The sequence below is a fragment of the Ochotona princeps genome, chromosome 23 (genome assembly GCF_030435755.1).
Source record: "Ochotona princeps isolate mOchPri1 chromosome 23, mOchPri1.hap1, whole genome shotgun sequence".
In the NCBI taxonomy this organism is placed as follows: Eukaryota; Metazoa; Chordata; class Mammalia; order Lagomorpha; family Ochotonidae; genus Ochotona; species Ochotona princeps.
Window position 1 is genome coordinate 10,916,337 of NC_080854.1, and position 16,871 is coordinate 10,933,207.

Sequence of the window (16,871 nt, forward strand, 5' to 3'; positions counted from 1 at the left end):
AGGATTGACTCCAGGCATCCTGAAAGAAGACCCGGTAAGTGCAATTTCCAGCCATGCTCCAGGAGCCAGAGACAACACAGATGGACAGAAACACACTGAATGCCTCTCAAGATTTAGGTGGTTAACCTCTACTTAACCTGACTAGCAAAGGAGAAGGCAAATCACATCTAGAAAAAGGGTCTATCCAAGAACGTCTAAATTTTATGTATAACTCCTAGGAATCTAGCACCCACCAGCAGAAACATAAATTCTGAACAAACAAGCTAATGGTGAGAAGTTCAGAGAGAGAGAGAAAGCAAGACCTAAGACCAAAGAAAAACCCACAAATAATTCTGATCACTGCTAGATGAAAGGCTTTCAAATGTTCACATGAATACTATACTACTCTACCACTTCTCTGATTTCAATTGTTTTGGCTATTAGCCTACTAGTTATTATACCATTCTCAAATTTCAACATTTTCAGAAAACCCTAAAATCTACTTTTTGATACTTTTTTAAAGATTTGTCTATTTCTACTGAAAAGGCAGATATACGGAGCGAGGGAGATATGGAGAGGAAGATCTCCCATCCGCTGGTTCACTCCCCACATGACTGCAACATCTGGAGCTGAGACAATCCAAAGCCAGGAGCCAGGAATTTCTTCCAGGTTTCCCATGCAGGTGCAGGGTCCCAAGACTTTGGGCCATCCTCGACTGCTTTCCCAGGCCACAAGCAGGGAACTGGATGGGAAAGTGGAGTTGCCGGGATTAGAACCGGCATCCATATGGGATCCCGGGGTGTGTTCAAGGCGAGGACTTTAGCTCCAGGCCCTGTCACAAGATTTTGACTGATAGTTCCATTTTTTAAAAAAAAGTACTGAGTGCCTGGTACGGTAACCTAGTGATTAAAGTCCTCACCTTGCATGCAACAGGATCCTATTTGGGTGCCAATTCTAATCCCGGCTGCTCTACTTCCCACCCAGCTCCCTGTCTGTGGCCTGGGAAAGCAGTCGAGGACAGCCCAAAGCCTTGGGACCCTGCACCCATCTGGGAGACCCGGAAAGAATTTCCTGGCTCCTGGCTCCTGGCTTGGGGAGTGAACCATCGGACGGAAGATCTTCCTCACTGTCTCTCCTCCTCTCTGTATATCTGACTTTGTAATGAAAATAAAATAAATCTTAAAAAAAAAAATCTTGTGACAGGGGACCATAATACATCAAAGGAATCAGGAAAAATAGAACTAAAATTTATGTTACAAACAAATATGAAACCCATGTAGCTTTCATATTACACATTCACTAAATTCTTAAAAATCTGTTGTATGAAATCTCAAAAGCATACACTAATGTTACACTTTTAAAGAAATGAGTGATCTTTGACAGCATTTCAGAACTATCGAAACTACCTGGACAGAACTCTCAGAGTGCGTGCCACATCAGGACCCTGGGTTGATATTGGGTGACCTTCCCCATCCCTGGGTCCTGGGTTGTTGGGAGTTTGGGAATGCACTTACCTCCTCTCTTCCCCCAGAAACAGAAAGAAGAAATAGAAAATTTGGAAACAAAGATCACACCTACTTTTCCCTAACCCTCGATCCTTCCCACCCTGATCAACTATGTAAACATCATCGGAAATTAATATTTTTTTTAATGAGTGATCTTTAACCACAGAAAACAGCCTGTAGTTCTGACTGGATTTTGAAATTTCATCATTTTTCATTATCCAAGTGAGTGCCATGCTGCACACCAGCCTCTGCCTTCAGATGGTCTAAGGACAAGCCCAACCATGTTTGGGGACTTTTTCTCTGCTGCAGACTTTTTCCTTGATGGAACTTTTTTGTTGGTGGTGGAACTTTTGCTTGAGGTTTGCTCCTTGGTGAGAGATTTTACTTAGTTGCCTTTTTGCATTTGAGCAGCTTATTCACTCACTCTCTCTTCCCTATTTCTGGCCTAATTTTAGAGTTCGAATTTTGGCCTTATTCTAAATCCTACTTTCTTATGTCATTTTATCTCCCCCACCCATTTACATTCTTCCATGGAGGGAAGAACCTATGATAAACCTAGCTAGGAGACCCCAGTCCACAAGAACATGAGTTTATTTATACCCTCAGGAACAATTTAGGCCACAATAACTATTTAGAGCATACTCAAGTTCTGTTTTGAGGTGGCAGTAAGAAAACTGAACTCCAAGTCACAAATATCAGGAGAATGTCATAGATAACAGGGTTCAGACATATGGAAGGCTCTAGCACTTCTTGATCTACAGGATATTTGTGAATAAGCCTTCATTTCTCCTTGTCTCTCCTTCCACACAACGTCACCATCCTCGCAAGGCTGCAGGGGTTTTTTCTCGTGGCTGTGTAACACTCACCAGTAATAACAGAACCTGCATGCTTCTTCATTCCCGTCCATAAAGCAAGAATGATGTTCCACATCTTCAAAAATGAAAGTGTTTTCCAGAGTTACCAGGAAATTCCCATGTCTTCTCGGCCAGACTTGGACCGTGTTATGGTTTGAATGTGGTCTGCACCCTAAGAGCCCAAATACAGAATGCTTGGTCCTCAGTGTGGTGGTGGTGTGGTAATAAGACTGTGAGAGGCATCCTCTAGTGGGAGGTTGTTAGGTCATGGGGTTATTCTCTAGCAAGTGACCAATGTGGTTCACATGTGGTTCATTGAAGTCTCTGGCTTTCCACATTGCCATTTAATTTCACACTTACTTCCACCATTGTGATGATAACCGCCATGGGGACTTCAACCTCCATGAATGTGAGCTAAACATACCTCTTTCACACAAATTATCAGCCTTGATTATTTCTTTATAGTAAGAGGAAATGGATTTGGAAGGCCACATGCCCATTCTTGGCCTAGTTGCTGCCCCAAAGGCATGATTGCGTGTAGGCCAACCAGGTTTCTTTCACAAGGGCTAAGAGTAGAAGCAGCAAACCCTGGAGATCTTGTTTTGCAAGAGGGTTTGGGTAATTGCCTGGACAAAACTAGAATTCTGTGGGGAAGAAAACGAGCAGGAAATTCTGAATAGACAGGTCAGTATCCACAGAAACTTCAAATACAAATTAAGAGGAGCCAAAGCATAGAGAGCTTAAAAAGATAAATGGAATAATTCTTCCAGCCAGTTAATCAGTCCTAAACCAGCATACCTCAGCCTGTTGGTGGTGACATATTTCCTGGTTTGGTGCAGGGAAAGCCATTCAATGTGGCAAAAGCAATAGTAACAGGCGTGTGTACATCCTCTTGTGACTGCTGCCCAAGCCTCATTTTACAGAATGGGTCATGATCTAAGAGGAAAGAGCTTTCAAGCTTAGTTTGATCTGTGACTGAGCAGACAACAAAAGATGTCCTTCACTGACTGTTGTGTTTATCACAAACAGCTTGCGTTTTTGAAACCCTTGGCATTCAGTATTCTAATTCTTCCACATGACTCCTTTTGTAGCAGCTCAAAGGTCAACATCCACATAAGGAGTTGGAACGGCACAAAGTTGGCTCTTCATTGAGTGCAGTGAAATACAATGAGAGCACACAGCCGAGGCTAGTAATTAAATGAAGCAAATCCCGCTGACATGGCTCCAATCAACCCATGGAATTTTCTAGTTAAGACGTTCAAGACAATGTAGCCCTCTGTAGTCAGCAAGATAATGTCCCTCTGCCACCAAAGATGTCCATGTCCTACTCTTTAACCTGTATTACAGTATAAGAAGCATACATATACACAACTGGGTAGGTGTTAAATTAAGGCACTGAGTTTAGAGATCATTCCGGATTGTCCAGGCCAGGCCAAATGTAATCATGTAAAGGAGGAGAGCTGGAGATGGGAATAGTGGCTGGATGGAAGATGAGCCTAGAAAGATACAATTGGCTGAATGAAAGGTGGCAATGAGCACAAAAGAATTTGGACAAGCTGGAAAAATTTCAGAAAAAACCTCCCTGGAGCTGCCAAAAAACATCTACAAGAGCTTGGTTTCCAGCCTTTTGTCTCCATTTTAAGCAAACTGCCTTACACTATTTGAAGCCATAAATTTATGATAGCTTGTTACTATAGCCATAAGACACCAGCGCATTATCTCCTCATTTTCTGATGAATTCCCTTCTCAGTATGCGCCAGGCATTGAGTGTGTCAGCTTCCCTTATAAAGCCAGCATGCTTTTGTTTGTTAACCATCTCTGTAACAAGACTGTGAGCATTTTGACGGTAGAATATTTTATCCCTAATAATACCAAACAGAGAAATAATTTGATACATATGTTAGCTGAAAGGAAGCCAAGAAATAAAGTATAAATGGGAAATAATCTACTAAGTCCCCTGGTCAGATCCTAAAGCATAAAAAACTGACAGCACCCTCCAACTTCCTGGTCATGTATGCCCAGTTCTTTAAGTAATCGACACATTCGCTCGCTTTGGCAGCACATATAGTAATGGACACATTCATAAAAATCAGTAGTAAGATCTTTTCTAATGAGGACTTCGGATGTGAGTGCAGAGATTCAGCTTAGGCCACTGAACTGAAGTGAGGATGATTTTGTGCACCTGAACAGCAGAGTTTCAGATAACCACCTGTATAGGTTGCAAACACGTCATGGAGCCTCCTGGGAGTATTGAGATGTGTGCAGCCTCTCTGATAAGTTCTTCCATGACAGAGAAGTTTAGCTCTGTGACCTAAACCTGGGCCTTGTGAGTCAAGAGGACCCAGGTCCCCCAGATCCTCATTCTCAGGATACAGATCATTGCCTGTATGATATGCTTTGGGCCAGATGTGAGCCTGAAAAATATAAAACAAAAGCATCCAAAAATGGGGGGAGCAACTCTCAAACCAGTCCCTTAAGGGAAGATCAGGACCAAGGGCTCAAAGAAGTCACATTCTGCTGAGTCCAGAAGCCCAGAATTGTTGAGTCCAATGTCTTTGAGAACTGTGTTAGAAGTCAGGAAGCTCTGGAATGGAACAAGAGAATTAAGATGAGTTCTGGGAGGCAGACAGGGTAAACATTTGGCCTAACAGTGAACCCCCACACGTATTTGGGAGACACTGGGTTTCATATCCGCCTCTGGCTCCTGACTCTGACTTCTTGTAATGCACACCCTGCGAGGAAGCAGATGATGGTTCGCATAGCTGGGTACCCATATTGGAAAATAGAGATTGGGTTCCAGGCTCCTGGATTTGGCCTGGCCAAGTTACAACTGTTTACAAACATTTCAGAGAATGAACCAGAGTATCAAAGCTTTCTGATATATATTTGCTAATATCAAAAGTTAACTTTTGATGTCAGTAAGCGAAAGACATTTGCCATCTGGAAAAGCCAGATGGCAAAGTTTCATTTTAATTGGAACTTGTAGACCCGGCACAATAGCGTAATGGCTAATGTCCTTGCCTTGCACATACCGGGTTACCATATGGGCACAGGTTCCTGTCCCGGCTGCTCTACTTCCCATCCAACTCCCTGTCTGTGGCCTGGAAAAGCAGTCAGGAACAGACCATAGCCTTGGGAACCTGCACCCACATGGGAGAATTGGAAAAACTCCTGGCTGCTGGCTTCAGATCAGCTCAGCTCTGATCATTGTGGCCACTTGGGGAGTTAACCAGTGAATGGAAGATCTTTCTCTCTGTGTTTCCTTCTCTCTATAACTCTCTTTCCAATAAGAATAAATCTTTTAAAAACAGTTGACATTGCCCACAGAATGAATGGCTTTCAGTCTTAAAGTGTGGCATGGAGTTACCCACGGCACACCTGCATGAGAAAAGATGTCTTAGAAGAGGTCTCCATGTTGTATCTTAAATTCTAAAGTCATTATACTGCATGAGGGGCAAAAGAAATACATAGGGAGGGGCTGGCATAATGGCTTAACAGATTAATCCAACACCTGCAGCATTAGCATCCCATGTGGGTCCCATGTGGATGCCCGTTTGTGTTCCAGCTGATCCACTTCCAGTCCAACTACCTGCTCATGACCTGGTAAAATAGTGAAGTCCTTGCGCCTCTGCAATCACATAAAATATTTAGAAGATACTCCTGGCTTCCAATTGGTTCAGCTCCTGGTATTGCAGGCATTTGGGGAGTGAACATGCAGATGGAAGACCTCTCTGCCTCTTTCTATAGATCTGCCTTTCAAACAAATCATTGAAAAAAAAAAAAAAAAAAGGAAATACCCCCCAGCTTTCCTTGTGGAAATAGGTAACATTCTCCAAACTGGGAAGGTTTCCTGAAAATAGACTGTTCCCTTAAACACAGGTGAACTGAGGTGTTCATAACTTCCCCAACTCAGGCCAAGGGTTTCTTCCCAGGGGCAGGTAAATCCCAACCAGATCAGTTCAATCTCAAAGATTTTCCTGAAGATCAAGAAAAAAAACAGCTCCATCTCTTGGTGCCAGCTATAAAGACATGACTCAAGTGGTCAGCAATGTGATTCTCCTGCCCTACCCCACAAGAAGAAGCTGGGAGTATGGATTCAAGAGACAGACTCCAAGATCAAACAGGATTCTTTTTTTTTTTTAAATGACCAACAATTATTTTAATTTTAAAATATGTATTTATTTGAAAGAATTATAGAGAGACAGAAAGAGATCTTCCATCTATTGGCTAACTACCCAAATAGCTGTGCTGATCATTAAAAATCATGTAAAAATAGCTGGAACTGGCTGAGCTAGTTTGAGTCCGGTAATTACCACACTGAGCTATATAAATCACAGGTATATACAGCCAAAGGTCCATGAAAACAACTTTCAGCAACATCACTAAAATTCAGAAAACAGACTTCAGAGTTAGGCAAACCTGAATTCATATTCTAGCTTCATGATTCATGAACTTAACTTTCTGTAATTTAACCTGCCTAATTTTTGCTTCTTCATTGGTGCTATCAAACAGGATTCTTATGAGCTCCAATCCTCAGGGTCCCCAAAGTTTCCCCTGCTTTGTGTAGCTTTTCCCTGGATTGGGTGAACTACGCTAGTTACTCTCCCTATGAATGTACTGGTCATTCCTTGCCTGCCACAGTTAATAAAATAATTGAATAATTCACCAGGTATAAATGCAGCCCACCAAGAAAAGATGCAAAGCAAATCTAGGCTTTCCCCTTGGTATCACACTGTCTGAGCTCACTCCTCCTATCTATAGCACTTCATTCATGCCAGCACTAGCCCTCAACTCCCTGGCCTCTTGACCATGCTGTGCAAGAATGGCCAAGGCCACTGAATGTGGAAGAGAGCAGCCAGCCGCAGAAGACAGGCAGAGGCAACAAGCATTTCTCCAGATACAAATACTTCCTTTGAGGAACTCGGAGGACTATGCATGACAAAACCGTCTGCTCTTCTTAGTTTTGCCAGCTTGTATTGTTGTTCCAGAATACTGTATAGCAAATAATACGCACAGGACAAACATTCATGAGGAGGTTCAAAGAGCAAGGGAGCGAAGGGAATTTCTTATAATGGACTTTTATTTGTCAGCCAGTGAATTATCTGTTTTGGCTACAACGAAGTCATTAACAAAGCTTCCAGCTTCTGAGTGCCGCTTTCATTCCCCAGCAGTGTCTCCCACTGAAGGACAAAGCAAATTTCCAGACTTCTGCAGGAGCCCCCTGCAAACACCCTTGGGCTTGAGCCTCCTAATAAGTTGAAGAAAGAAGCAAATGGACCCACGACACTTCCTGCATCGTGGTGCAAGGGGCTGCACTAAGCTCTGGGGATTCAGTGATGCATAGCACCAGCCAGCCAGGAGTTAGTAATGATGACAGCAAGAGTGACAGCTCTCCGAGGAGGCTGTAACTTCATTTCTATGTTCTGATTTCTTTGGTTGTCTATCATTGACCCAAATTCAACTGAAGAAGCAAACACTCTAACAAACTACCTTGCTCAAAGTTATAAAGTGGCTGGAGGTGGGAATTTGGGGGTGAGGGTACATTGTGGCACAGCAGAGTGAGGTGCTATAGATTAAGCCACTGCTAAAGATGCCCACATCACGCATGATTGCCTCAGTTCAGGTCCTGGCTGCTCCACTTCTGATCCAGCTTCCTGATGATGCTTCCTGGGAGCTGGCAGATTGTGGCCCAAGTGCTTGGTTTCCTATCACCCACATAGAGACAAGACATTTCTGATATTGGCATGGCCCAGGCTCAGCTTTTAGAGGCACTATCTGTCTCACTGCTTTTCAAATAAAATGAAAATGCTTCAACAATTTTCAAAGTATTTATTGAAAGTAAGGGAACCAAACAGGATCCCTCACTGTGAATTATTTACCCTCTTTGGAAAGATATTTCACTACTCTGTACTTCACTTTACCAATCTTTATTAGGTAGATAATGATGCCCACCTCACAAAAAGGTCAAGGATTAAATGATTTGATAAACTCGGTCCAGTGCAATGCAATAGCCAGCAAATCCTCTGCCTATGGCACTGGCATCCTATATGAACACTGGTTCATGTCCCAGCTGCTCCACATCAATTCATTTCCCTGTTTACACCCTGGGAAAGCAGTGCAGAGTGGCCCAACACCCTCCTGACACCAGGCTTTGGACTGGCTCAGCTCCAGCCACTACAGTCATTTGTGGAGTGAACCAGCAGATGGGAGATCTTTGTCTCTCCTCTGTAAATCTGCCTTTCAAATAAAAACAGACCTTTAAAGTTTTCTCAGAACAATGCATAGAACATTATAAACACTGCCATCATAATCATCATTGCTGTTCTCAAATGTTTTGTTCTACATACCCTTACAACATCAAAATGAAATATCTCATTTACTGATAGCATACTATGATTCAGGACTTTTCTTTAACTCTAATTTACACTGGCCCTAAAATTTGTTAGTGAGACTTGACGAGTACACTTAGCTTTTTCCCAATTTGATAATGTGACATGCATTCAGATTTTCAATACCAAAAAAATAGAAATTTCAATGCTCTGAGAGCAAAGAAGATACATAATTCTATTATATTCCTAATTGAAGACATTTGTTGTATTGATTGGGGAAGTGAACAACCCTAAAGCTGGAGTAATTTTAAAATAGTTCATTTTGTATCTTTGCAGATTCGTTGAGGGCAAACTCAAGGCAAGATGCTAGGCATAAAGACAAACCTTAAGATAATTACCAGAGCTAATCACCTGAAAAACACTTGTTTTTCTAAGCATAAAATACATAGTTACTAAATATTTTAATTCCATGCAAAGGAAATAAGTGAACCTAAATAATACAAAAATCAACACCACTTAAACCAACATTCGTCCCTTCAGTTGTCAACAGTAATTTAACACTCAAGAACAAGGGGTACCTCAAATAGATACTTATAATTGATATTCTAGAAAAGATTTCAATGCAAAATAAGATGGATAGAAGGCACCCTGGCAATTAAAAGCAACTTATAAAAGTGTCAATCTGTTCCCTGACAAGTTGTAAAGTCCAGATTCTACTAGAGCATGACAGATGAACTGGACCAGGTCTAGTGTGAAGCAAATTGAGAAATCTCACCAAAGATGTCTTCAGCTTTCTTTCTTGGTCTCAATTTCAGTGACTACTTCTTGTCTATCAGTGGCTAAGCCCATGTCTCCATTTAAAACTCGCCCCACAAAAAAACTAGAACTCAAATCATCATGTGCTTTCAAAGTTCACTTAAAGTCAAACAATAAAATGGTGGTTGAGATTCAAGAGGTGCTGACACGTTGGTGTAACAGTGAAGCTTCTGCCCATGGTGCTGGAATCCCTTATGGGCACTGGTTCAAGACAGCTGCTCCCTTTCTGATCCATCTCCTTGCTAATGTGCCCGGGAAAGCAGTGGAAGATGGCCCAAATGCTTTGACCACTGCACCCTCATGGGAGACCTGAAAGTCAGAACCTAGAGCTGACGGCCAGTATTCTCTTCCTTCAGGACATTCTGCTATGCTGCACGCAATTCCACCATTGTTGGCAGGTTGCTTCCTCAGGACATAATCCACTGATCCTGATCAGAAGAGTTGGCAGTATCTGCCCACCATCCAGGGGGAGCTGGACTTGGGTCAAGTGGCAGCTCAGGCATAATCCTCACTCCTGGAATGCCACTCACTACCCCCAACATAGCACCCACCTTTGCTCACCAGCACTCCTTTGCAAGGTCTCATCTTCTGACCCTCTCTCCATCTCTAATACTTTTTTCTGACTACTCTGCAAAGCATGACCTCCATCTGTCCACAATGACCCACTGTGCCACATCTGTAAATCTCAGTTCTCCATCCCCTGCCTCCCTATCTACTGTACGACTTGGGTTGATAAGGCCCTTAGTGAGGACCTTCCTGTATGATGCCTTGGCCAAAGTATTAGAAAGATCTTGTCAGCCAAGGAATCTCATCTATTGCATCTTACAGCAATTTCTAATTCTCCAAATACCCTTCCCCATACACATAGTGCTTGCTCTTTCTCTTTCATGTACACACACACACACACACACACACACACATTCTGAGTTGGAGAGAAGGCAATATTCTCTTCATAGTTTCATTTCAAGTGACAGTTCATAGCCCTAAAGTCTATGCAAATTGCTTTCTTAAACCTTGAACATAGCTCACCTGTATGCCAGACATTGAAATAAGCATTTTATAAGCAATGCATTTAATCCTCATAATACCCTATGTCTCCACTATGCAGGTAGGAAAACTAGAAGTGAACTTTGTTCAAGCTCCCTTGGAAACAGGTTTGGGACCAGGTTTCAAATTTTAAGAGTCTAATCCTAGCATACTATCTCTCAACAGCTATATTACTAACCTTCTGTTTGGGATCTGAAAGAAGTGATTCCAAGAAAGAATGATTAAACTGAGTCAAATGCCTTCAGAGTAAGAATTCAGAAGGGTGATCTCAATAAGATAACAGGACAGGTTCTCTACTGACAAATCAAACATCACTTGGTTTCTTCAAGCTTCTCAACTTCTCCACACTTTTTCCCCCACCATCTCACAGACACCAAAAAAGTGTCAGCTGGAAATGTCTCATCAGCTATGTTCCTTCTAGCTCCCCAGAAGAGATGGAGTGTGTATTTCTACATTGTCTGCCTCCTATTTGTCAACATGCAGGCATCTTGGGGACTCCATAGATAATGCTTTTATAACTTAAAAGTAATTGTCAAGCTGTAGTACACAGGCATTTCATTGAGCTGGCCAAAAAAAAAAAAAGGCACAGTAGTTTTACATCTCAACTATCTGACATGCATGAGTGTTGGTTGGAGGACAATTTGGTTTGGGTTTTGTTTTCGTTTAATCTGGTATTCAAATTGTGCGGTTGGGCATTGGTGGGTAGCTCAATCCACACTCATACGTGGGCCTCCTGTAAGGCACATGACACACATCTCCCTAGTTTTGCTTAGACGCTGTTTTTATTTTCTGATGACTTGGAGAAAATGATAATGTTATAGCGGAGGAGTTTGTTATGTTAGTCCTTCTCTAGCTTTAAAAAGCCAAATTGTTTCTAATTGTTTCCCATTCTGCGTTGCAGCAGCTCCATCCCTCAGTTATTATTGCTGAACTGTATTTAACTATCTGGGTGGGCTTCTGGGAACAATTAAATTGCCATCTCCTTAAAGTCTTAAGGAGCAGTCAGGAGGGCAGCCACAGCATGGCTGGCAGTAACATCTTACTGTCACAAAGACGTTGCCTTAAAGCATTCCTAAGCATTCTTTTTCTTCTGGCCTTAATACCATTTGTACACATCTAATGACAGAGCATTCTAAATAATTTACTAGATTCTTACAGCAATGTTCTATTATTCTTTGACACATCATTTCTACACTAATGGTTTTGGAACCACATTAAAGTCTTCAAGTAATACTTTGAATTCAAATCCAACTAAGGACCAGATATTTGAAATCTTAGCCTTGAACTTCAGCTTTTGGGGAAGGTTGTCAAGGCAGAGAGCTGTGGAAGTATCATCGGTCACTGACCAAAAACGTCCTGGAGCTCAGAAATGAAGCACTTCTCCAAATGATCCAAGCAAAAACAAACAAAAAAAAACTCATCTCTCATTGACTGCATCCAAATCTCAAACTGTATGCTCCATTAGAAATAAGTTCCTCCGCATCAGTTAAGTACTAGTGTGATAAACACTTAGTAGAACTCGCTTTTCCCAGCTCATGTTTTAAGATGGTTTAAAACAGTTGAACAGAATTAACTGTTCTCAGTGTTCCATGGTATGGGAGTGTGGGGTTGACAACAGCTCAGTGAGATAATCTGTATTAAGTCCCGGGTGCTGGAAGAGCTGGTAGACTGAAAACATGGAGAAAAAGAGTGGGGAGGTGGGGACTTGCCCGACTTGATGAGTTTGTGGTGTGTGTATCTGCTGAGATGCTGCACTGTGCACCATGAAAGGGTACAAAGAGTAAAAGTTCTGCACTTTCATGTTAAAAACACAGGATGGCTCCTTGAGCTCCAGTCATCATGCCTGCATTCCAAACAAAGCAAGAAATAAAGCAATATATTACATCCCTGGAATGACACTTTGAGAGTCACAGCACACTCACTTCCCGAATCACATATCCTTGTTCAAACTGCATCATAACCACACCTGAGTCACAAAGAAGCCAGAGAACACCAAACTTTCCCATGTAGTGATTTGTGTCCAACTCAGGAGGAGGCAAAGAATGCATGTGGGGAAGCAACTGAGAATCTCCCCACACAATTCAAGTTTCCTTTCTGATTACAACATACTTTCTCTCAACATGCCATCAATTGGATAAATAGTAACGAACTGTTTTCACTGCAGCTTGCCCCATCATGTGCTGTTACTGATCCTGTATACCAGCAATTTAAAAAAAAAAACAGATCTTAAAGCCCAAAGCTAGTGATGCCCTTCATGTTTCCATGCAAGTACCTACACTGTCAGATTTATAGGTATGAAGTTAGAAGACTTCCTGGTGAAAAGCTTCCAACCATCAAAGCATGACAATAACTGCTAGAAGCAATTGGTAACACAAATCAGCCAGGTACCTCTACTCCCAAATGAAGGAGGACTCCCAGTGAAATAGTTAAATATACTTTGATAATGATACTGAAATTGCTACCTTTACCTATACCTACAATTCTATGACATACTGAAACAGCAAAATGTTAAACTCGTAGCTGTTGGTAAAGGACTATACTACTGCAATAATATGGGAGGAAATGGTGGGAGAGGAGAATGGGAAAGGAGGAAGAGAGGAACGAGGAGTCCTTATTCCTGCCAAAAATGCATCAAGGAAAAAAATAGTTTTAAAATGCAGAATTTGCTTTTGAAACTTATGATGAACAGGGGTGAAGAAAGGAAAGATGGACTCATGTGAATGAGACTAGTAAAGATGAAGAAAGCTAAAACTTAATGATCCTGTGCCATGTATTGGATCCAACAATACTACATTAACACTTTCAAAGACAGCATTATTCAATTATCACAGGAACCTTGTCATATAATACTTTTTTTCTCCTTTTACAAATAGGGAATTAAGATTCACAAAAGTTCAGAAATTTTTCAAGGGTTCTCATACAGGGGGGTGGCATTCAAAATGTTCATTAAAATGTGTATGAACAAACTATGTGGATTTCAACTGACATTTTATAAATTGAGAACAGGTTAGGCCCCAGACCTAGTGGAAGACAGACAAACAACTCCATGAGTAGCACATAAGGTGCCATTTTGTATGCTGTGGCAAAGACTTTGAGACTGCAGGGACAACAGTGAGCTGTGCATGTACTGAGCTGGGAGCAAAATCACTTCCAGGTTAATGTGTTGCACGGCAATGATGATCCCACAGGGGAAAATAATGCCAACTTTGGCCTCTTACAACTAAAAATCATTCTGTGTGGCTGTCAGATCTAACAGCTAGCAGGTTCCAACAATATCAGCACCACCAACAACCTAACTATATAGGACAAAAAGGCAAATGTGAAGGACATCTCAGTAAAATTACAACAGAAGACTAAATGAATGAACAACCCATTGCTAAAATGACAGGACCAAATTGCCACTTATATTAACCCTGAATGTAAATGGCTTAAGCTCATCCATCATAAGCCATAGATTGGTACACTGGATTAAAAAAAATCCAGGACACAGGTGCCACGCAGCACTGGGTCACCGTGGCAGAGCTGTAGCAGTTCCACATGCAGGAGGCCATGGACTCCACGGTGAAGCATCGGAAGAGGGAGAACATCCACAAAATGCAGGGCCTGATGTTCCAGTGCAGCACTGGCTGCTGCGAGGACAACCAGGAATCCAGGCAGCAGGTGCACCAGTGCATTGAGCGCTGTCATATGCCCCTGGCTCAAGCCCAAGCCCTGGTGACAAGCAAACTAGAGAAGTTCCAGGACCACCTGGTCCAGTGCACCATGCACTGCAACGACAAGGCATTAGATTCCATAGATGCAGGGATTAAGGAGCCCCAGGTGAAGTGGCAGCTGGACAGTTGTTTGACCAAGTGTGTGGATGACCACGCTCACCTCATCCCAACCATGACCAAGAAAATGAAGGAGTTACTGCCGTCATGGGGAAGTAAAAGTCTGCCAGTGGCCATCGGAGCTGAGGGAATGAATCTTTTTTTAAAAGAATGGGAATTTAGTCCTTTTATTCAGAAGTTTATGAAGGAAATTAAGGAGGTCAGCAGGTGTAAAACATGTCACTTGCCGCCAGACACTAGTTCCTTTATATTCCAATCCTTGGAAGTGAATGAAATGAACAAAATGGTGTTAAAACCCACGTCAGAAGTTGCTTAGGAGAGTGTTTCTGAGCCTGCATTTCAGGCGTCAGAGATTCGTCCTACCACGGGGGCCTCCCTTGTACCAAGAGTCTAGGTCTTCCAAAGCACCAGATTCTCCTTACCTGACAGGCAGCAGCAGGCTGGGGGCTGCGTCTACCAGGTCTGCATGCCAGTGGAGGGTGAGGACGGGGCTTTGGAGGGTTGCTGACTTCCTGCTTTCCTGAGATTTCACCACACTCTCTTTCATACACTGTAAAACACAATCCATGAGGTCACTGGTTTAGAATAGGAACATGCCTCTCCGGGTCTTTGTTTTGGCTGGTTTTGTTTTACATACACAGACACAAAGTGATTTAAGATGTGGAATTAGAAGGAAGAGTAGTTTCAGAAAGAATTTTGAAGGACTCGTTGTGGGATTCCTTTTCTGGCATGGACCTGTATCTCCTGACATTTTTCCTGCATCTCAGCCTGGAGATGTCACCCAGGGGACGGGAAGCTCAGCTCCCCTCACACCGAGTACCTGGATAAATTTGTCACAACGCTTTACCCTTGAAGGGAAAGAAAGTTTTCACAATGGTAACTACCAGTGTCCAAGAACGAATGGTGAAAGATGGTCTCTTGGCTGTGTGATCAAAGAACTCTGAAGTACTGGGCTTTTGGGAAAACGTGAATTTGTATAAGAGAGTGGAATAAAAGCCAAGCACAGCATTGCTTACTTAGCCACCAGATTAACAGCTTTATGCAGACAAAGGGAGGAAAAGCAGCTTGGGCTAGGACGAATCCCAACTGCCTGGGATCGAAGGCAGGTAGCCCCACATCAGCAAATGCCATGTTTGGGGACTTAGCAACATGCAATTTTATGCCCCAACCTGGTACCTTACCATGTTTGATTAGGACATTTTTTTTAAGATCTTGCTGAAATGATAATATAGCTTATCTGTTCACTGTTTGAATGCTGTGGCATGTTTTCCTAACTGTTTGGTTTTAAATAATACAAGGTTGAATTTCTCCACCACCCCCTCCCTGCCAAAAAAAATTCAACTATTTGTTGCCTACAGGATACATATCTCACCAACAAAGATCAGTGGAAACTTTATCTCATGGATTTCAATGTTTTTGTTTTTAGTTTCACTTCTTCAGAACTTTTTTCTCATTAAATTTTTACTGACTCATAGATCATACAGTGACATCATTTTCTTCAAGAAGGTTCTTGGTTTTCTTTTTAATTTCTTCAGTGACACCTTAGTCATTCAGTAGCATATTATTTAACTTCATGGTGTTGTAAATTTTTTTTTCCTGTTGTTAATTTTGTTTTTGTGACTTTTCATTGAAGGGTATGTATAGTAACTGTGTAATGGAGACTATCATATTGAGTAGCATGTAGTTTAACTCCATGGCATTGTAAATTTCTGTCGTTCTCCCTGTTATTGATTCTTTATATTTGGTGGCTTTTCATTTGGGGGGATGCATAACGACTGTGTAGTGGAGACTGTCATGTCCAAATGTGCCCAGATGTGAGGATACAGTGCAGTGTGAGTCTCTACTTCTGCAACGAGGATGGACTCCCAGTGAAACCATTGGATTGTCTTGACAATGGAATGCTGGACTTTGCAATTATCTGTGCCCACAACGATGGATTTATAACTGTTTATGAAAAATTATACTCTTGTAATGATATGGAGGAACTCAGTGGGAGAGGAATGTTGGAAAGGGGTAGGGGAAATTCCAGGGTTTATGGAACTGTATCATAAAATAACAATGATAATAATAATAATAATAATAATAATAATAAATACCAAAAAAGCAAAAAAAAAATTTCAGTAATAAAGACAGCCCATGAAATTTCCTAGCCATATCCATGAAATTAATCCCATTAGAGCAATAGTATTTCTCAATTACATTCAATTGTTTCAATTTAAAGAAACTGAAAATTCTGTATTGAATTCAGGTAAATTTTGGGAAGAAGATCAGAGATTTGCAAGTATGATTATATAGAAGTTAGCCCTGAAACGTCAGCTGGATAGGAAAATAAACACATGCTATCATACAGAGATAAAACTTGCAGGTTGAAACACTGAAGTTCTCCAAAGGAGTTGAAATGCCATCAAACTAGCTGGAAAGATGGGAGGTCAGGCTCACTTTAGCAAGATGTCAGTGTTGGTAGATGACCATAGGAGTGGAGAATGACCCCAGAAAACAAGGTGATACAAG

At 41.8% G+C, this 16,871-nt stretch overlaps 1 pseudogene; it reads left to right on the top strand.

Moving 5' to 3' along the window:
* The window catches only part of LOC101529359 (protein FAM136A-like), a 130,807-nt pseudogene extending 116,131 nt beyond the window's left edge, over positions 1 to 14,676 (top strand).
* Positions 14,677 to 16,871: the final 2,195 nt, after the last annotated feature.